Consider the following 23,045-nt stretch of genomic DNA (forward strand, 5'->3'; position numbering starts at 1 on the left):
TGGCCCAGGTTGCTCCAGATCTAGTGGAACATCCACTTCTAATAAGAATCTCTAAAATGGGAAGACACAACTTTAATTCAGATCTTTGAGGTGTGAAGACTCAGCTCTGCTATGAGCCAGGTCTTCTGCTGGAAGCCTATGTAAGTACATGACGGAAAGATGCTTTTGCTGATTGCCTGTGCTAGAAGTCCATTCCTTCACTGGCACTGGAGCCTAACTTCGTGGGAATTTGGCACATAGTGAATATCAGCTAAGAAATCCACCCTAGTGAACAATTACTGTATTCTTTGAAATTACACTCATATGCAGACAGTCTCTGAATTGGTAGGACCCCATTTTGTAAGTCATTCTAATACCACACATACACGTGTACATATGTATTTGCATATTTCATATATATACATATGAATATGGAGATAGAGACAGAGAGAGAGAGAGAAAGAGAGAGAGAAATTCTATAAATTCAACAACTGTAGAAAACACTGACTAGTACAGAATTTCAGGTACATGTCTGTGACTTCTCTTCAGTGTCAGGATTACAGGCATTTACTCAACTTTACAAGGCTCTGAGACATCAGCTATTGCTGCAATTACTACAACAAAGTTCCTGACTTAGCTATCTCCCCATTGTGTATTTTATTTCTTAAGTAAGTCTTCAAAAATTTACAACACTTGTGTTTGCAAAAGTAGGGGCTATAGTGGCATTCAGAAAAAAAATCAGTAACAATTATGCTCATATTTAATTTGTAAAAAAGAGAGATTGTGCTGTTTGCTTCACGAAATGAAATAAGTAATGCATAGTTTCTGAATCTTCAGTTTATTGAGCTGGACTAATTATGTTGGATTTTCAACCTGTGGAATGACACAGAGAAAAGAAGGAAAATGAGAGTCTCCAAGTAGACACTGTGGTATGGAAGCAGGTCTGTTGGGATTATAAATCAACTTGGTTTTCTTTTGTCAGGTGCTTTAGAGCCAAGAATGTGTAAGATCCTGGTAGATGTCTTAGAGAAAAAGCAAAGTTCTGAATTGCTTGAAAAGATTTGAAAGACATAGTCAGAGTCGTAGGTAGATACAAGATCATGTACAAATAAAACGAATAAAACCAGGACAATATTTCATGCAAAAAATTTATAGACAAGTTGCTATAAACAAAGAAAAGAAATCTTACACTTGGAGAATTCAGTGTGTCAAAGAGAAATTCAGACAAAGTTTCACAGCACACATAAAGTGCCTTTGTCAGAAATGAGTGAGTATGTGAACGTGTGACTGTGTATGTTTGTGTGTGTGTGTGTGAAAGAGAGAAAGATAGACAGAAATAGAGAGCATGCACAAGGCTGCAATGTTGTGAATGTTGTATGAGGGCTGCTGTACATGGACTGGTTCTCTACTGCATCCCTGCGTTCCAGGAATCACACTCAGCTCAGCTAGTTTAGCAGCAAGCATTTTTGGACCCTGCATTCTCCTGATGGCAATAAGCATCAGATAAGTAACTAATTAATATACAGTGATCTAAATTAAGATTTATATACATTTATATAACATTTAATGAAGGCAACATTAAGAACCCAATTTTAGGACTTTAAATAATTTAAAGTATACCTTTACATCAATGTACATTAACTGAGTGAAATTTGTAGACATATCTTATATTATAATTTAAATAATTTGCAAGCAATATAAATAAAACAAAAAATGTAAAATAAATTTGGTTAACATTTATAGAATATTTTACAGGAAATTTTGATTTACAATAAATATGTAAATTTCAAACAAAGACAGTTTATTGGTGCTGTAACAGTTAATGAAAATTCAAATTAGAAAAAGAAAAAGTGTAAAACAGCTTTTGGTGGGAGCAGTGAAAGAGGAAGCAATAATGAAAGCAGCATGGTTTAGAAAAATGCCCAGACACAGGAGATGTGAGTTAAAGAGAGTGAAAGGACAACTGGAAAGTTAGAGGAGGGCATTCAGAAAGGAAAAACTAGTGTTTGCCTATTTAAGATGCATCCACACAGGATGGTCTTCAGAAAACCTAGAGGGGAATGATCAGGACAAAACATCTCAGAAGACCATTAGCATTGGCAACGTTCACCATGGCTAGGCTCTGTACTTTCCTTATGGTCCTGATGGTGTTGAACTACTGGTCAACCTGCTCTCTCAGATGTGACCTGCCAAGACTCATAACCTCAGGAACAAGAGAGCCTTGACACTCCTGGCACAAATGAGGACACTCTTTCCTCTCTCCTGCCTGAAGGACAGGAAGGACTTTGGATTCCCCCAGGAGAAGGTAGATGCCCAGCAGATGCAGAAAGCTCAAGCCAACCCTGTCCTGAGTGAGCTGACCCAGCAGGTCCTGACCCTCTTCACATCAAAGGACTCATCTGCTGCTTGGGATGCAGCCCTCCTAGACTCATTCTGCAATGACCTCCACCAGCAGTTCAATAACCTGCAATCCTGCCTGATGCAGCAGGTGGAGGTACAGGAACCTCCCCTGACCCAGGAAGACTCTCTGCTGGCTGTGAGGAAATACTTCCACAGAATCACTGTGTACCTGAGAGAAAAGAAACACAGCCCCTGTGCCTGGGAGGTGGTCAGAGCAGAAGTCTGGAGAGCTCTAGCTTCCTCAGTCAAGTTGCTGGCAAGACTGAGTGAAGAGAAAGAATGAATCCGGAGACAACATGTGGAGAGGACTCTTCTGGACTAGAACACTGCATTTCACTGCTCTGATTCTGCCATCTCAAAACGGTCACTCATTTTGGCAGGAATTCAAACAATTTGCCTAAATATTTCTGAAAAGACATTTGTTCTCTTCCCGTTCATTTCTATGTATGTATGTATGTATGTATGTATGTATGTATGTATGTATGCTTTTACACTTTTATTTATTTATTTATTTATTTATCTATTTATTTATTTATTTTATGTGTTTATTCACTTATTAACTATGTGATATAACATATATTACAGTATAATTTGATAGTTATATTTTTATAAATTATTACTAAATATAACTTGTCTTATTTTTACTTTTTTTATATTTAAAATTTTTATATTGTTTAAAGTGTTATTTTTCAGTAAAGAAATTATATACATAATCAGGCTTCCAAGTATTGTACATGCATATGACATTGCATAGTGTTCAGGCAATTAGATATACCTGTCTTGTGCTTCTTGTCCATTCATGGTTAATTCCTAAGCCTTCCCTTTTCTCCTGTGTATCATATTCTTCTGAATGCACAGAGAACATGCTGTGCAGTGATCAGGTATAAGATCTTGCTCCTGTCAAACTGTGTAAAGGAACTGGTATTTGTACAAGATACTCCACAACCATGTTCGTAGCACAAGGTGATTTATTTGACCTGAAAAGGCAAAGGACCAAGAATAAGAGACAAAGGCTGGTGATAGGGGACTAGGAAGAAGGAGAAGGGAACAAGGGAGAAGGGGCAGAGATACTTGTCCTAGGAGTTGGGGGACAAAGGACTGCCTCTGGATAGAGATGAGACAAACATGGCCCATAGACAAATCGCAGTTTATAAAAGTAAAAAGGGAAAAACCTGTGTTAGGATGAGATGTTTAATATTGTACAGCTTAATTGGGGCAACCACAAGGGGCTTTTGCTTGCTGGTTTTCAGTACTTTGATAGCTGAACCTTGGTAGCCATGCTTAGGTGAATGAAATGGACAGATAAGGGGATAGCCCTTGATGGCTAGCTTTACAGTTCTCATCGAATGCTTTATAGCAAGGCAGAGGGATTGGAGGAGAGGAGCAAGGTCTGTCAGAGCCCTGTTTGCCGGGCTTAGACCGGTTAGATTCCCTTCATTATAACTTAGTGTGCTTTGAAAGGATTCTCCAGACTTTAGCAGCATTTGTGTTCTCTGGCCCTGTTCTCCGTTAGTCTACTGTTAACACCTAGGAGTGTCTAAATTATTAGAAGAACAAATACCAGTGAAGCCATATACATAGTATGAAAATACAGCACACTGTAATAACTATCCTGCCTAGACAGTGACAAATGGCATATATCCTGAGAAGAAATCTGGAGTGAGACCCAGTCATATCAGCTTCAATAACTATCCTTTGGGACAAACCTAAACAAGGATTTAAATTTTGCATAAAACATATCCTTTAGGACTCCAGTATTCTCTCCCAATTTTATGTGTTGCCCTCTTTTAAAAAATTACTTTATTTTGTATTTATTTATATTTCAAATGTTGTCTTCTTTCCCAGTTTTCCCTCTGCAAACCTCCAATCCTATCCCCCCTCCACCCTGCTTCTAAGAGGGTTCTTCCCTACCTACCCACCCAATCCTGCCTCGCCACCCTAGTATTCACCTATGCTGAGGCATTGATCCTCCACAGGACAAAGAGCCTCCCCTCCCATTGATGCCAGACAAAGCCATCCTCTGCTACATATGCAGCTAGAGCCATGGGTCCCTCCATGTGTACTCTTAGGTTGGTGGTTTAGTTCCTGGGAGCTCTGGGTAGAAGTAGGGGTCCTGTTGGTTGATATTGTTCTATCATCTATGGGGTTGCACACCCCTTTAACTCCTTCAGTCTTTCCCCTAACACCTCCATTGGGGTCCTTGTGCACAGTGCAATGGTTGGTTGTGAGGATCCACAGCTGTATTGGTCAGGCTCTGGCAGAGCCTCTCAAGGAACAGCTGTATCAGGCTCCTGTCAACAAGCACTTCTTGGCATCAACAATAGTGTCTAGATTTGGTGTCTGCAGATAAGATGGATCCCTAGGTGAGGCAGTCTCTGGATGACCTTTCCTTCAGTCTCTGCTTTACTCTTTGTCCCTGCATTTCCATTAGACTTCTTGCTTCCCTGGCATCTGAGATTTTCTAATGTCTACCACTAGTTCCCCATCTCCCACTGCTACATACCTCTGTTCAATTTCCTTAAACTCTGAATTTCTCCACCAGTCTTCTCCCACTCCTGATCCTGCTCCCCCTTTTTCCTTCCCCTCCTCTCTCCCTCCAAGGTACCTCCCTCCCTCTACCTTCCATAATTATCTTGTTCTCCCTTCTAAATAGGACTGAAGCATCCACACTTTGGTATTCCATCTTCTTGAGCTTCATATGGTCTGTAAGTTATATATGGGTGTTCTGAACTTTTTGGCTTATATCCACTGACCAGTGAGTACAAACCATGCGTGTAATCTTTTGTGACTGGGTTACCTCACTCAGGATGATATTTTTTAGTTCCATCCATTTGCCCGTGAATTTTATGAAGTCATTGTTTTAAATAGTTGAGTAGTAGTCCATTGTGTAAATGTACCACATTTTCTGTATCCACTCCTCTGTTGAGGAACATATGAGTTGTTTCCAGCTTCTGGTTATTATAAACAAGGCTGCTATGAACATAGTGGATCATGTGCCCTTGTTATATGTTGGAGTAGTATCGCTGGGACCCCAGGTAGAACTATTTCCAATTTTCTGAGAAATTGCAGGATTGATTTCCAGAGTGGTTGTACCATTGCAATTCCACCAGCAAGGGAGGAGTGTTCCCCTTTCTCCACATTCTTGCCAGCATCTGCTGTCACCTGAGTTTTTGATCTTAGTCATTCTGACTGATGTGAGGTAGAATCTCAGGGTCATTTTGGTTTGCATTTCCCTGAAAACTAAGGATGGTGAACATTTCTTGAGATGCTTCAGAGCCATTCGAGTTTCCTCAGTTGAAAATTCCTATACCCTATTTTTAATAGGGTTATTTGGTTATCTGTAGTCTAACCTATTGAGTTCTTTGAATATATTGGATATTATCCCTCTATCAGATTAGGGTTGGTAAAGAACTTTTTCCAATATGTAGGCTACTGTTTTGTCCTATTTACAGTATCCTTTGCCTTTTAGAAGCGTTTTAGTTTTATTAGGTCCCATTTGTGTATAGTTGATCGTAGAGCCTGAGATATTGGTGTTCTGTTTAGGAAATTTTCCCCTGTGCCTATGTGTTCAAAGTTCTTTCCCACTTTCTCTTCTTTTAAATTCAGTGTATCTGGTTTTATGTGGAGATATTTGTTCCACTTGTACTTAAGGAGCTTTGTACAAGGAGATTAGAATGAATCTATTTGCATTCTTCTACAAGCCAACTGCCAGTTGAACCAGCACCATTTGTTTAATATGATGTCTTTTTTCATCTGGATGATTTTAGCTCCTTTGACAAAGATCAGATGACCTTAGGTATATGAGTTTATTTCTGGGTCTTCAATTCTATGCCATTGATCTACCGGTTTGTTTCTGTGCCAATACCATGCAGTTTTTATTACTGTTGCTCTTACAGATTGAGGTCAAGGATGGTGATTCCCCCAGAAGTTCATTTCTTTTTAAGAATGATTTTAAATATCCTGGAATTATTTTTTGTTATTCCAGATTAATTTGAGAACTACTCTTTTTAACTCTATGAAGAATTGAGTTGGAATTTAGATGGGGATTACATTGAATCTTTCGATTGCTTTTGGTAAAATATCCATTTTTGCTAGGTTAATCCTGCGGATCCATGAGCATAGGAGATCTTTCCATCTTCTGAGATTTTTTTTTTTATTTCTTTCTTCAGAGACTTGAAGTTCTTGTCATACATATCTTTCATTGCTTGGTTAGAGTCACACCAACATATTTTATATTATTTGTGACTATTGTGAAGGGTGTCATTTTCCTAATTTCTTTCTCAGCCCATTTATCTTTTGAGTAGAGGAAGGCTACTGATGTTTGAATTAATTTTATATCTGGCCACTTTGCTGAAGTTGTTTATCAGCTGTAGGAGTTTTGGGGGAGCTTTGGGGGTCACTTAATTATACTATTATATCACCTGCAAATAGTGATATCTTGACTTCTTCCTTTCCAATTTATATCCTTTGACCTCCTTTTGTTGTCTAATTGCTCTGGCTAGAACTTTGAGTACTATATTGAATAGATATGGAGAGAGTGGGTAACCTTGTCTAGTACCTGATTTTAGTGGGATTGCTTCAAGTCGGTTAGTTTGATGTTGGCTATTAGTTTGCTGTATACTACTTTTATTATGTTTAGGTACAGGCCTTGAATTCTTGATATTTCTAAGACTTTTAACATGAAAGGGTTTTATCAAAGGCCTTATCAAATACTTTTATCATGAAAGGGTTGAGTTTTATCAAAGGCCTTTTCAGCATCTAATGAGATTATCATGTGGTTTGTTTTCTTTGAGCTTGTTTATATAATGGATTACATTGATGTATTTCTGTATATTGAGCTATCCCTTCATCCCTGGGATGAAACTTACTTGATCATGGTAAATGATTGTTTTTGATATGTTCTTTGATTAAGTAAGTTTGCAAGAGTTTTATTGAGTATTTTTGCATCAATGTTCAGAAGGGAAATTGGTCTGAAGTTCTCTTTCTTTGTTGGGTCTTTGTGTGGCTTAGGTATCAGCATAACTGTGGCTTCATAGAACAAATTAGGTAATGTTCCTTTTGTTACTTTTAATGGTTGCTTCTATTTCTTTAGGGGTCATGGAACAGTTTAGATGGTTTATCTGATCCTGGTTTAACATTGGTACCTAGTATTTGTCTAGAAAATCATCTATTTCATCTAGATTTTCTAGTTTTGTTGAGTATAGACTTTTGTAGTAGGATCTGATGATTTCTTTTAATTTCTTCAGTTTCTGTTGTTATGTCTTCCTTTTCATTTTTGATTTTGCTAGTTCAGATACTGTCTTTGTGTGTTTCCTCTTTAAGTGCTTCTAGATGTTTACCTGTGTTCTTCTGTATTTCTTTAAAGTTATGTTCTTCTTGAAGTCCTCTAGCATAATCATGAGATGGGAGTTTAGATCAGAATCTTGCTTTTCAGGAGTGTTTGGGTACCCAAGGCTTTCTGTGGTAGGAGAACCTGGTTCTGAAGATGCCAAGTAGCATTGGTTTCTTTTGCTTATGTTCTTGTGTTTGCCTCTTTCCATCTGGTTATCTCAGATGTTAACTGGCCTTGCTGTTTCTGACTGGAGCCTGTCCCTCCTGTGAGTCTGTGAGCCTGAGTATGTCAGAACTCCTGGCAATCAGGCTGTGTCTGTGAGCATGTGCATCTAATTGTGTCAGAACTCCTGGGGGGGGGGGAAGGTTCAAGCTTTCTCTGAGTAGGATAAGGGTTGGAAGGCTATAACACAGCTCAGATGGAAACTGGAAGGATTGTGTCCCTGACTGTGCAGAGGCTCTTGCATCTCTTGGTGCCCAGGCAGGTCCCAGACAGGCCAGGCATTTTGAGCAGTAGTCTAGAATTTATTTTTGTGATGAGTGAATGTGCAACTGCTATGTATTATGTACTGTGGGACACATGTAAAAATCCTTCACAAATGAATTTTTAAAATGCAAGGACACTATTGACTTCTCCACCTCTGAACATTCTTTTAGTCACCCTTTGTGTAGTTGGGAAAAGAATCCTAGATGGTTTGATTTTATCATTCAGGACACATCTATTATAGTCCATCAACATGCTTCACTCAAGTAAAACATTGGGGAAATAATTTACAAATATACTGGCTGGTTTTGAGTGTCAACTTGACACAGGCTGGAGCTATCACAGAGAAAGGAGCATCAGTTGAGGAAATGCCTCCATGAGATCCAGATGTGGGGCATTTTCTCAATTAGTGATCAAGGAGGAGAGGGATCATTGTGGGTGGTGCCATCCCTGAGCTGGTAGTCTATAAGAAAGCAGGCTGAGGCTGCCATCTGCCCTGCCTGGTGGTGCAGAAAAGCAGCGCCAGGTACTGAGATATCCTGAGTTAAGAGCCACAGACAAACTGCCAGGAGTCTGCCTGTGCCCAGGACCTGAGCACATAGGCGGTTCATCTGCCAGCCGGCTAGCCATGGGGCCTGGGTCCTACATGGAGATCAGCAGAGGGGGGTGACTCCCTGCTGCCATCTTCCCTGCCTGCCAGAGCAGAAAAGCAGCACCAGGTACTGAGATATCCAGAGGTTAAGATCTCTAGAGGCGCAAACCACCCAGGGTCTGCCTGCACCCAGGACCTGAGCACATAGGCAGTTCATCTACCAGCCAGTCTGTCATGGGGCCTGTGTCCTATGTCGGGATCAGCAGAGGAAGTGACTCTTAGCTGTCTTAGCTCCATGACAGAGCAGTCAGGGAGCACCTGGTTCACTGAGACAACCCAAGTATAACATTGCTTGGGGCAAGACTCAGCAGGGTTCCAAGGGCACAAAAGAGGAAGGCAGCACATCAGCAATCTGGAAGCCCAGGCATCAGGTGTCACTGAAATAGCCTTAAAGGTCCACAGGAGGTTGAAGCACCAGCCAGTGACAATAAGACCATCTAACACCAGTGAAAACTAGATGGCTAAAAGCAAACATAGGAAAAGCAAGGCATTATGGCAGCATCTGAACCGAATTCTCCAACAATAGCAAGTCCTGGATACCCCAACACACCAGAAAAACAAGAATTGGATTTAAAATCACTGGTCATGATGCTGTTAGAGAAACACATGAAGGACATAAATACATCTCTTAAAGAAATTCAGGAGAAAAATGATCAAAAGATAGAAGCCCATACAAGGGAAACACAAAAATTACTTAAAGAAATTCAGGAGAATATGGGTCAAAAAATAGTTGCCAATAAGGAGGAAATGCAAAAATCACTTAAAGAAATACAGGAGAAATTTGATCAACAGGCAGAAGTCATGAAAGAGGAAACACAAAAATCTCTCAAAGAATTACAAGAAAACACAAGCAAGTGAAGGAACTGAGTAAAAACATCCAGAATCTAAAAACAGAAGTAGAAATCGCAAAGGGAGACAACTTTGGAGATAGAAAAATTGGGAAGAAATCATAGACCTTAGATACAAATATCAACAACAGAATACAAGAGATAGAAGAATCTCAGATGCCGAAGATACTATAGAAACCATGGACTCAACAGTCAAAGAAAATGCAAAATCTAAAAAGCTTGTAACCCAAAATATCCAGGAAATACAGGACACAATGATAAAGCCAAACCTAAGGATTATAGGCATTGATGAGAGTGAAGATTTACAACTTAAAGGGCCAGCAAATATCTTCAACAAAATTATGGAAGAAAACTTCCCTAACCTAAAGATAGAGATGCCCATGAATATACAAGAAGCCTACAGAAGTCCAAACAGACTGGACCAGAACAGAAATACTTTCCATCACATAATAATCAAAACCCCAAATGTACTAAACAAAGAAAGAATACTAAGGGCAGTAAGAGAAAAAGGCCAAGTTACATATAAAGGAAGACCTATTAGAATCACACCAGACTTGTCACCAGAGACCATGAAAGCTAGAAGATCCTGGGTGGATCTCATGCAGACTCTAAGAGAACACAAATGCCAGCCAAGACTACTATACCCAGCAAAACTCTCAATCACTATAGATGGAGAAACCAAGATACTCCATGACAAAACCAAATTTACACACTATCTTTCCACAAACCCAGCCCTACAAAGGATAATAGGGGGAAAACACCAATACAAGGAGGGAAACTATACCCTGGAAAAAGGAGGATAATAACCTTCTTTCATCAAACCCAAAAGAAAATAACCACACAAGTATAATAATAAAATGATAGGAAGCAATAATCACTACTCCTTAATATTTCTTAGCTTCAATGGACTCAATTTCCCAATAAAAAGACAGACTAACAGACTGGATACACAAACAGGACCCTACATTTTGCTGCATACAGGAAACACACCTCAGTGTCAAAGACAAAAACTACCTTAGAGTAAAAGGCTGGAAGAAAATTCTACAAGCAAATGGTCTCAGGAAACAAGCCTGAGTTGCCATTCTAATATCAGATAAAATTGACTTTCAACCTAATGTCATCAAAAGAGACATGGAAGGACACTTCTTGTTGGTCAAAGGAAAAATCCACCAAGAAGAACTCTCAATCCTGAACATCTATGCTCCAAATGCAAGGGCACCCTCATTCATAAAAGAAACTTTACTAAAGCTCAAAGCACACATTGCACCTAACACAATAATTGTGGGTGACTTCAACACCCCACTCTCCTCAATGGACCGATCAGGAAAACAGAAACTAAACAGGGAGACAGTGAAACTAATTGAAGCTTTGGACCAATTGAATTTAAGAGAAATATATAGAACATTTCATCCCAAAGCAAAAGAATATACCTTTTTCTCAGCACCTCATGGTACCTTCTCCAAAACCGACCATATAATTTGTCACAAGACAGACCTCAACAAATATAAGAAGATTGAAATAATCCCATGCCTCCTATCAGATCACTATGAAATAAAAGTGGTCTTTAATAACAACAAAAGCAACAGAAAGCCCACATTCACATGGAAACTGAACAACACTCTACTCAATGATACCTTGGTCAAGGAAGAAATACAGAAAAAAATCAAAGACTTTTTAGAATTTAACAAAAATGAAGACACAACATACCCAAATTTATGGGACACAATGAAAGCAGTGCTAAGAGGAAAACTCATAGTTTGAGTGCCTCCAAAAAGAAATTGGAGACCGCATACAGTAGAAGCTTAACAGCACAACTGGAACAAAAAGAAGCTATTTCACCCAGGAGGAGAAAAAGAGAGGAAATTATCAAACTCAGGGCTGAAATCAATCAAGTAGAAATCAACCATACGAAGAATCAACAAAACCAGGAGCTGGTTCTTTGAGAAAATCAACAAGATAGATAAACCCTTAGCCAGACTAACCAAAGGGCACAGAGACAGTATCCAAATTAACAAAATTAGAAATGAAAGGGGAGATATAACAACAGAAACTGAGGAAATTCAAAAAATTATCAAATCCTACTACAAAAGCCTATACTCAACACAACTGGAGAATATGTAGGAAATGGACAGTTTCCTAGACAGATACCAAATACCAAAATTAAATAAGGATCAAATAGATCATCTAAACAGACCCATAACCCCTAAAGAAATAGAAGGCGTTATAGAAAGTCTTCCAACCAAAAAAAAAAAAAAAAAAAGCACAGGACCAGATGGTTTTAGTGCAGAATTCTATCAGACCTTCAAAGAAGACTTAACACCAATACTCTTCAAACTATTCAACCAAATAGAAACAGAAGGAACACTACCCAACTCTTTCTATGAAGCCATAATTACACTACTGAAACCAAAACCACACAAAGATCCAACAAAGAAAGAATTTCAGGCCAATATCCCTTATGAATATCGATGCAAAAATACACAATAAAATTCTTGCCCACCAAATCCAAGAACACATCAAAACAATCATCTACCATGATCAAGTAGGCTTCATCCCAGGGATGCAGGGATGGTTCAATATAAGGAAATCCATAAATGCTATCCACTACATAAACAAACTCAAAGAAAAAAACACATGATAATTTCATTAGATGCTGAAAAAGCATTTGACAAAATTCAGCATCCTTTCATGCTAAAAGTCTTGGAAAGAACAGGAATTCAAGGCCCATATCTAAACATAGTAAAAGAAATATACAGCAAACTGGTCGCCAACATCAAACTAAATGGAATAAAACTTGAAGCAATCCCACTAAAATCAGGGACTAGACAAAGCTGGCCTCTCCCTCCATATCTTTTCAATATAGTTCTTGAAGTCCTAGCTAGAGCAATTAGACAACATAAGGAGGTCAAAGGGATACAAATTGGAAAGGAAGAGGTCAAACTATCACTATTTGCAGATGATATGATAGTATACTTAAGTGATCCAAAAACTTCTACCAGAGAACTCCTACAGCTGATAAACAACTTCAGCAAAGTGGCCGGTTACAAAATCAACTCAAGCAAATCAGTAGCCTTTCTATACTCAAAGGAGAAGTAAACTGAGAAAGAAATTAGGGAAATGATACCCTTCACAATAGCCACAAACAATATAAAGTATCTTGGGGTGACTCTAACCAAACAAGTGAAAGACCTATATATATGGCAAGAACTTCAGATCTCTGAAGAAGGAAATCGAAGAAGACCTCAGAAAATGGAAAAATCTTCCATGCTCGTGGATTGGCAAGATTAATATAGTTAAAATGGCCATCTTACCAAAAGCAATCTACAGATTCAACACAATCCCCATCAAAATCCCAACCCAGTTCTTCATAGAGTTAGAAAGGGCAATTCTTAAATTCATCTGGAATAATAAAAAACCCTGGGATAGCTAAAACTATTCTCAACAGTAAAAGAACTTCTGGGGGAATCAGTATCTCAGAACTCAAATATTACTACAGAGCAATGGTGATTAAAAACTGCATGATATTGGTACAATGTCAGGCAAGTAGATCAATGGAATAGGAATGAAGACCCAGAAATGAACCAACACACCTATGGTCACTTGATCTTTGACAAAGGAGCTGAAAACATCCAGTGGAAAAAAGATAGCCTTTTCAACACAGGGTGCTGGTTCAATTGGAGGTCAGCAAGCAGAAGAATGCAAATTGATCCATTCTTATCCCTTTTACTAAGCTCTCCTCCAAGTGGATCAAGGACCTCCACATAAAACCTGACACAGTGAAACTAATAGAAAAGAAACTGAGGAAGACCCTTGAGGACATGGGCACAGGGGAAAAGTTCTTGAACAGAACACCAATAGTGTACGCTCTAAGAGCAAGAATTGACAAATGGGACCCATAAAACTACAAAGTTTCTGTAAGGCAAAGGACACTGTCAAAAGAACAAAGCGTCAACCAACAGATAGGGAAAGGATCTTCACCAACGCTAAATCTGACAGAGGGCTAATATCTAATATATACAAAGAACTCAAGAAGGTAGAACCCAGAGAACCAAATAACCCTATTAAAAAGTGGGATACAGAGCTAAGCAAAGAATTTTCACATGAAGAACTTCCGATGGCTGAGAAGCACCTTAAGAAATGCTCAACATCATTAATCATAAGGGAAATGCAAATCAAAACAACCCTAAGATTTCACCTCACACCAGTCAGAATGGCTAAGGTCAAAAAATCAGGAGACAGCAGGTGTTGGCGAGGATGTGGAGAAAGAGGAACACTCCTCCACTGCTGGTGGGATTGCAAGATGGTGCAACCACTTTGGAAATCAGTCTGGCAGTTCCTCAGAAATCTGGGCATGACATTCCTGGAAGACCCTGCTATACCACTCCTGGGCATATATCCAGAGGATTCCCTGGTATGCAATAAGGACACATACTCCACTATGTTCATAGCAGCCTTGTTTGTAATAGCCAGAAGCTGGAAAGAACCCAGGTGTCCCTCAATGGAGGAATAGATAGAAAAAATATAGTATATTTTCTCAATGGAGTACTATCCAGCCATCAAAAACAATGAATTCATGAAATTCGTAGACAAATGGATGAAGATGGAGAACATCATACTAAGCGAGGTAACCCAGTCTCAAAAGATCAGTCATGGTATGCACTTACTGATAAGTGGATATTAGCCTAGAAACATGGAATACCCAAGACATAATCCACATATTAAAGATGTCCAAGAAGAACAGAGGAATGGCCCCTGGTTCTGGAAAGTATCAGTGTAGCAGTATAGGGGAATACCAGAACAGGGAAGTGGGAAGGGGTGGATGGGGGAATAGGGGGAGGGAAGAGGGCTTATGGGACTTGCGGGGAATGGGGAGCCAGAAAAGGGGAATCATTTGAAATGTAAATAAAAAATATATCAAATAAAAAGAAAGAAAGAAAGAAAGAAAGAAAGAAAGAAAGAAAGAAAGAAAGAAAGAAAGAAAGAAAGAAAGAAAGAAAGAAAGAAAGAAAGAAAGGAAGGAGGGAGGGAGGGAGGGAGGGAGGGAGGGAGGAAGGAAGGAAAGAAAGAAAGAAAGAAAGAAAGAAAGAAAGAAAGAAAGAAAGAAAGAAAGAAAGAAAGAAAGAAAGAAAGAAAGAAAGAAAGAAAGAAAGAAAGAAAGAAAGAAAGAAAGAAAGAAAGAAAGAAAGCTGAGCAAGCTAGGGAAAGCAAGTCAGTAAGGAACATCCCTCCATGGCCTCTGCATTACCTCCTGCTTCCTGACCTGCTTGAGTTCCAGTCCTGACTTCCTTTAGTGATGTGGGAAATATAAGCTGAATAAACCCTTTCCTCCACAATTTTCTTTTTGGTCATGATGTTTTGCGCAGGAATAGAAATCCTGAATAAGACAAGTATGCCTCGAACTTGAGAGTTGAGAGGTCTAAAGAAAAATATCTATTTTTCTACTTAATGTAAAGTTCTCCCCATAGTATAATGTTTTCACACACACACACACACACACACACACACACACACACACACACACGCAAATGGTTTGTAGAAATAAGGTGAAATTGCCACACCAAAATCTTCAGGATGCAAGCCAGTCTCAGGTGCATAGCACTGACTTTAAAATCCTAGTGCCTTCTCTTTCAATGAGACAGACATCATGTTAACCTCAGGATGCAGTACCAATATCTATCTTGCCTTGCAGACTTGGATATTCCAGGCTGAGAAAGCGACTGATAGTGTCCTTCACCTGGTGTTACACACTGTGTTAGGTATGGTGAGAAACAACCAGCAGCAGAGGCTCAAGGTCATCACCTGAGCACTGGTTCTCCTGGGATCAATGAAATAGCCATCCTCTCTCAGTTGTATTGGTCCTCATTCAGTTGTATTGATCTCACTCACTTGTGTTGATCCTCATTCAGTTGTATTGATCTTATTTCAGTTGTATTGATCCTTTTTTCCTATGCTTTAATAGGACATCCAATGGATGCTCTGTAGGGGACCTTCTGAACATTCCTGACAGAACAGCACTCCACGGAGATAGAGAATCCATAAGTGGATGAACAAGTCAGGCCCTTGATGGTCCAGGGACCTTCTTAGCTCTGAACAACTAGCAACCAGATCACTTCTGAAGCTCTGACTGACTAGAAACCATTTTGCTTCTTTGTTTAGACAGGTTTCACAGAACAAAGACAGACTTATGATTATCTAAAAAGTACAGGTTATGGGTTTGATTTTTCAACATGTCCAGGGTTACAAGTTCATTCCCTATTAGAAAATGCAAACAGAACAGATTTTATTTTTATTATCAGTCCTATAACTCCAATCTAAAGAATATGAAAAATGTCTCTTCCAAAATAAATTCATTTATTATATGACAATATGCTTTTAGGCTGGCTGTGTGTACAGATTGGAAGGATTCCAGACAAACATAAAATTTCTGAATTGGTCTTTTTTATGAATTGCAAAGACAAATTCTTAACTTCTTTTACTATGTTTCATCATCTACACTATAAAGCAGGAAAAGGTTATTTTATTCATTCATTCTCATTTACTGGGTTCTACTAACCCAGGGGTTTACCATGTATGAGTACCTATCTTTGAACTACATTTCAGAAAGCTCTAAGAATATTGTAAAGGGTGGCCTTGACTATGTAACCTATTCTCCTGGCCAGTCAGAGTTCATCAATTGTCTCTCTTCATCCTGCCCCAATTGTATCATTTGTACTTGCTCATAGTCGATAGCTTATGTATGAAAAATGCAGAGTGATTCATTTAGCCAACTAGATTTTCTTTTTAAGTTGTTTGCTTAAAATAAAAAGCACTTCAGAAAATAAAAAAAAAATAGCTGCTAATTTTTCAAAAAATAACTCTAAAGAAACATTCAAATGTAACATTATAAAATATTGGAAAATATGCAAGGATGGAAGATACAATTAGGAAAGCAATACTCAGGGTGAATAAAATATTTGTTGAAGAAATAAAGATCATGAGAAAGAGTAAAATAGAAATACTCCAATTAGAGAATTTCATGAGTTAAATAGAAGTCTAGACAAATACAGACCAGACAAAGAAAAAATATAAAAGAATTTCTGAACTTGAAGAGACAAGGAAGATTATGACCTAAACAAATATTCAAATTATGTATATACCAGAAGACTAAGAGTAAAGCCAAAAAGTCAATGAAGTGATAGTTTCTTCATGTTTGAAACAATACAGACATCTAAATTCCTTCATGATTTCTCAACCCTCTGAATAAATTTGGACAAAAAGTATAATTAAAAAGAAAACAGTCAAGAGAAAATCACTGAGGCATTTAAAGGAAACCCATTTGACAGATCATAAATTTCTCAAAATCCTAGCAGGCTAAGAAAAATTAAACACTCTACTAACTAGGAATAGCATGCCCCTGTGCTGGCTTGATTTATGTCAACCTGATACCAGTTATAGTCATGAGAGGCAGAAACCTTGACTAAGAAAATGCCTGCATAAGATCAGGCTGAAGGCAAGCCTGTAGAGTAATTTCTCAATTAGTGATTTATGGGAAAGGACTTAGCCCACTGTTGGTAGTTCTAGTGCTGGGCTAGTGGTCCTGCATTATATAAGGAACCAGGCTGAGAAAGGCTTAGGGAGAAAACCAGTAAGCAGCACCCCTCATGGCCTCTGCATCAGCTCCTGCCTCCAGGTTCCTGCCCTGTTTCAGTTCCTGCCCTGGCTTCCTTCAGTGGTGGACCACAATGTGGAAATGATGGATTACATCTTGGTTTGTGTTAGAAAAGTCTGGGATGCACTCTGAAGTTAATAGAAAAGAAACTGGGGAAGACCCTTGAGGACATCAGTACAGGGAGAAAGTTTCTGAACAGAACACCAATAGCGTATGCTCTAAGATAAAGAATTGACAAATGGGACCTCATAAAATTACAAAGTTTCTGTAAGGCAAAGGACACCATCAAGAGGACAAATCGGCAACCAACAAATTGGGAAAAGATCTTCACTAATCCTACATCAGATAGAGGGCTAATATCCAATATATATAAAGAACTCAAGAAGTTAGACTCCAGAAAACCGAACAGTCCTATTAAAAAATGGGGTACAGAGTTAAACAAGGAATTCTCACCTGAAGAACTTCGGATGGCCGAGAAGCATCTTAAAAAATGCTCATCTTCATTAATCATTAGGGAAATGCAAATCAAAACAACCCTAAAATTTAATCTTACACCAGTCAGAATGGCTAAGATTAAAAATTCAGGAGACAGCAGGTGTTGGAGAGGGTGTGGAGAAAGAGGAACACTCTTCCGCTGCTGGTGGGGTTGCAAATTGGTACAACCACTCTGGAAATCAGTCTGGCGGTTCCTCCGAAAAATGGGCACCTCACTTCCAGAAGATCCTGCTATATCACTCCTGGACATATACCCAGAGGATTCCCCACCATGTAATAAGGATACATGCTCTACTATGTTCATAGCAGCCCTATTTATAATTGCCAGATGCTGGAAAGAACCCAGGAATCCCTCAACAGAAGAGTGGATGCACAAAAAATGTGGTATATCTACACAATGGAGTACTATTCAGCCATTAGAAACAATGAATTCATGAAATTCTTAGGCAAATGGATGGAGCTAGAGAACATCATACTAAGTGAGGTAACCCAGACTCAAAAGGTGAATCATGGTATGCACTCACTAATAAGTGGTTATTAACCTAGAAAACTGGAATACCCAAAACATAATCCACACATCAAATGAGGTACAAGAAGAAAGGAGGAGTGGCCCCTGGTTCCGGAAAGACTCAGTGAAACAATATTCGGCAAAACCAGAATGGGGAAGTGGGAAAGGGTGGGTGGGAGGACAGGGGAAGAGAAGGGGGCTTATGGGACTTTCGGGGAGTGGGGGGGCTAGAAAAGGGGAAATCATTTGAAATGTAAATAAATTATATCGAATAAAAAATTCAAAAAAAAGAGAAAAAAAAAAGAAATTCCAAGGGCAAAGAAAAGGAAGGCATGATTTCTAGGACAACCAGGAATCTACATTTAGTCGTATCTGCTTTTGTGAGACCACTGTCCTGCAAACAAACCACAAACCATCAGGTATCGAGGGATGCCATTCGTTGAAACAAGTTGGCAGATCATAAAGGATTCCGTTGCTCTGGCTAAAAGATTCATTCCATCAGGTAGAAAGGAGTTAGAAGATTGCTGTGACCACAAGAATCAGCTTTGCTATAACAAGATTCACTGGCTAAAATAACCCAGTTATCCCAATAAGCCCAACAGTGTGGTGGCTGAATATTTTCCCATCTTGGGAACTGTGAACACTTGAGAATGTGAGAAGCTCATCATGTAAAAATTTGCTAATATGTTGTGTGTTTTTCTTTCCTTTTCTCCTTCTAAGAGGTTTTCTATTTTTAAAACAAAATAATTTTGACAATAAATAATATTTAAAATGGAGAAGTTAATACTGATGAATAACAACCTGATTAAATCCTCTGTGTAGAAGACACAGAGTTGACTGATGAATTAAAGCACCAAGCCTAATGCTTGTCGAGGTGTTTCAGCTGGTTACATTTGTCACAAAATCATGGATAGCCATGTTTGACACCAGCTATTAGGAAAGCTGAGCACTGTAGGTCCCTGATGGCAGTCCAAACACCTCACAATGCAGATTTTGACAATTTCCTGACTAGCCAAACTAGAAAGCCCCTCAATGTGAAAACCTAGGTGGGGTGGGGGGAGTAATGTGTATAAGGAAGATATCTGAAATCAACTTTCACATATATGTACACACGTTATGTGGTTCCCCTGATGTTACCTATTATGTTTTAAAGTTTTCATGCCTTTGAATTCTTTAACTGGCGTTGAGCTGTATCAAAGCTCCTAGATAGTAGTAACCCTTCTACTTTCCATGTACTCTAGCATCTCCCAAGATCACTTGCCTTTGAGAGAGAGGACAGGAACAAAGTCTGGACTCTCATGTTGGAATCTCCTAGCTCTCTTTATCCATCTATCACAGCCCTGGCTACCACTGCATTATTCTGTCCTAGTGCCATGGCTATCAGAAGCAAACCCCAAGATGACTCCATTCTGTGCTCTGAAGAGAAAGTAGTCATACAACAAGGGGCTAGTCAACCAACTGGCTAGACTGATTATAGGTTCTATTCCCCACTTCCTCTTTCTTCTCTCTCCTTCCCTCCCTGCTCTTCCCTTTTCTATTTTCTTCTCCAGAAGAATACAGAATGCAGCTAGGCTGCAGGATCTCTGTAGTGTAGCCTCTTCAGATCTGAGGTATGTCTAAGGATGTACATCTTTATTTCTCAGTCAACTTCAGCCAAGACAGTCCCATCCTCTTTTTTTACCCCCACTGTTGTAGAAGTTCCAACCAGGAGGGCTGAGAAAGAGAAGGCACTTGGAGAAGGGGAGACACACCAGGTAGAACCAAGTTCAGGCTTTGTAAAGGTCTGGCAGTCTCCAACAATCTTACAGCTTTGATAGCTTTTAGGCAATGGTGTGACTGTCTGAGCTTATGCTGGTACCCACCAAAAGGGCTTTTTTTTTTTTTCTTAACTAACAGTCAATACAGTTTCAGGTAGTAAAGAAAACAAACAACCTTTTGCAGATAGCAATGCAAAACATTCCTTCCTTGGCAAATGTTAACAGTAGTATGACCTTTGACCATAGGACTATGATAATCATTCCTTAAGGCAGTTTCTTGCTTTGTCCAGATGAAGATAAAAGGCAGGGGTTTAACTTTAACTCTTCTATCTTTTACTTAATCCTACAGTTTCTAGGTAAGGATCGCTAGAGCAGTACTAGGATTTTGTTAGGTTTCTATGTGAGCAGTGTGTAATATACAGATGCACCATATGCATTTCTCACACACTCCAATTCCATCTTCCATATACATTTCCTTCACATTTTTTTCTGTCAGCTCAATACTAGTCAGTAGCATTACTTTTGGGTTTTGTTTTGGTTTGTTTTTTGTTTCTTTCTTTTCTTTTCTTTTCCTTTCTTTTCTTTTTTGTTTCTTCAAGACAGGGTTTCTCTGTGTAGCCCTGGCTGTCCTGGAACTCACTCTGTAGACCAGGCTGGCCTAGAATTCAGAGGTATGCCTGCCTCTGCCTAGAGTGTTAGGATTAAAGGTGTGCATCACCACTGCCCATCTACTTCGTGATTTTAATTGTTACTGTTATTGCATTTATTTTCTATTCCTGTCTGAAGTAACTACTATATACATGTGTACATCATTATCATTTTCCCTGTTTCCTAAACCTACCCGAGCTTAAAATTTAAGAGGAGTCTCCTTGTTTTGGCCATTGGGCCCTGATTCTCTTCAGGGACCTCATTATGCTATGTTTCCTGTGGGGGGGCGGGGAGGCTCCTTTAGTTTGCTTCTGTGTCACTGTGATAAAATGTTGCATTCTACTGCTGCCTGCAGCTACTACGAACTGGGTTCCTGGAACAGAAACTGAGGGATGGATCAGGAAACGGTGAAAAGAAGGAGACCAGGATGATAGTTTACCAATCGAGGCCCCCACTTTAATGGTGGTCAGGCCATTTAACAGTTTGGGCAAGCCCCTGCCCCCAGACTCCTGGCTGAGTTCCGCCGAAGTCATCTGGCAGCCCTTGGCTCCACTGCTCAGGCAGCTGGGCAGGTCACCTGCTTAATTCAGAAATTCATAGACCTGGAGGAACAAGGAACTTCACCTCACTCTGAGCACTCCACCCTAGGTAGAGTAGGATCCTGAATAGCATAGGAATCCCTGCTCAACAAAGTCTGGGAGAGGAAGTTCACCTTGATCAATGTGGAGTTCCTACCAAGTGGCATGACACCCCAATAAGGCTCTGTACAATAAAACATTGGCCAAAGCAACTTGAGGCAGTGGTTAATCCAACACACAGGGAATTCAGGGCAGATGCTCAGGGAAGGAATCCGGAAGCAGAAACTGAACCAGGATCCATGGAGAAGTGTCTCTCAGCTTTCTTTTAAAATACAACCTAGGACCAGGTGCCCAGTGACCTGCCTAGGACCAAGTGTCCAAGAATAGCATTCCCCACAGTGAGCTGGGCCCTCCCACATCAAGAAAATGTCACACAGCCATACACAGCATGCCCACTCTGCCAATCTGATGGAGGCAGCTCTTCCACCTCCGAGGGTTTCTTTTCCCTGGTGACTAAAGTTTGCGCCAAGCTGACAAACTCTTATCAGCACAGACCTGAAATCTCCCTGAAGCTTCCGGAGCCTGCCAGTCTGTCTGTCTGTGTCTTCTAATAAACTCTTTAGTCCCCAGTAGCCTCAGCGTCCCCTGAACTTCCTGCCTCACATCCAAACCTACTGTTTCCTCCATAACAGCCTAGCGCAAACAATCAATTTTAGAGAATAACAGTGGTCTAAAAAAAAACTGACAAAATGACTTTAAATGAATAAACAAATAAGCACAACAATCATCCTAGCTTCCAGACCACACTGCTGCCCAGACCACAGTACCTGCAACCTCTCCCGCCTCTTGAGTCCTGGTAAGACCCTGCTGACAGTGCAGCATCGATTTTTAAGCTGACAGTTTTCTATGTGCCCAGATTTCTCCCTGGAGGAAATGAATTTGCAGGCACAAAAAAAGATGTACTGGTGGCCACACTGCTCCTCACCCACTTCCCAGCCTCCTTGGAGTAATTGCTAGGCAGGGAAACCTAGGTGTAGGCTTCTGCTTCCCCACCCCCAACCCCACCCGACTCGGGTCCTCAGAGGGTTTTAAGAAGATCACTGACACTGGGTGGTGGTGGCACATGTCTGTAATACCAGCACTCTGGGAAGCAGAGGCAGGTGAATTTCCGAGTTCGAGGCCAGCCTGGTCTGTAGAGTGAGTTCCAGGACAGCCAGGGCTATACTGAGAAACCCTGTCTCGGAAAAAAAAAAAAAAAAAACACGTCACCTGGGCTTGATTTTACTTCAGACAACACTCCTTTCCCATGCTTTTTCCCCAGGGTGTCGGGGCTTGTGGTCTTCTGAGATCTCTACCAGGCTGGCTATTGTCTGTTTGTACATGTGTCTATGGCATCCAATTCTTCTAAAAAACGTATTCCCCCAAATTCATCTTAGAGCCCGACATTGAACACCATACCCAGCCATGATGCAGTCTGAAAAATCAAAGTGAAAGAAACAATGAGTTTGCGTAGACTCTGCCCTTTGCCATCTCAGCTGCTGTTCGCCAGGTCCCCGCCACATCCTCTTTTCCGTGGTAAACCCCATAACTGTTTCAGTTCGCACTTCCTTTAGTAAGCCCGAATCTCAACTGTCTCTAAACTGTCTCTAACGTACTGTTTATCTGATCTTTTTATTTCTGTCCAAAAGAGTCTCAGACGGTGTGATTAGATGATTTA

At 39.9% G+C, this 23,045-nt stretch overlaps 1 pseudogene; it reads left to right on the forward strand.

Moving 5' to 3' along the window:
- The first annotated feature begins 2,090 nt into the window (after positions 1 to 2,090).
- LOC127679978 (interferon alpha-12-like) lies at positions 2,091 to 2,662 on the forward strand (annotated as a pseudogene).
- Positions 2,663 to 23,045: the final 20,383 nt, after the last annotated feature.

This window comes from Apodemus sylvaticus, chromosome 3 (assembly GCF_947179515.1).
Source record: "Apodemus sylvaticus chromosome 3, mApoSyl1.1, whole genome shotgun sequence".
In the NCBI taxonomy this organism is placed as follows: domain Eukaryota; kingdom Metazoa; phylum Chordata; class Mammalia; order Rodentia; family Muridae; genus Apodemus; species Apodemus sylvaticus.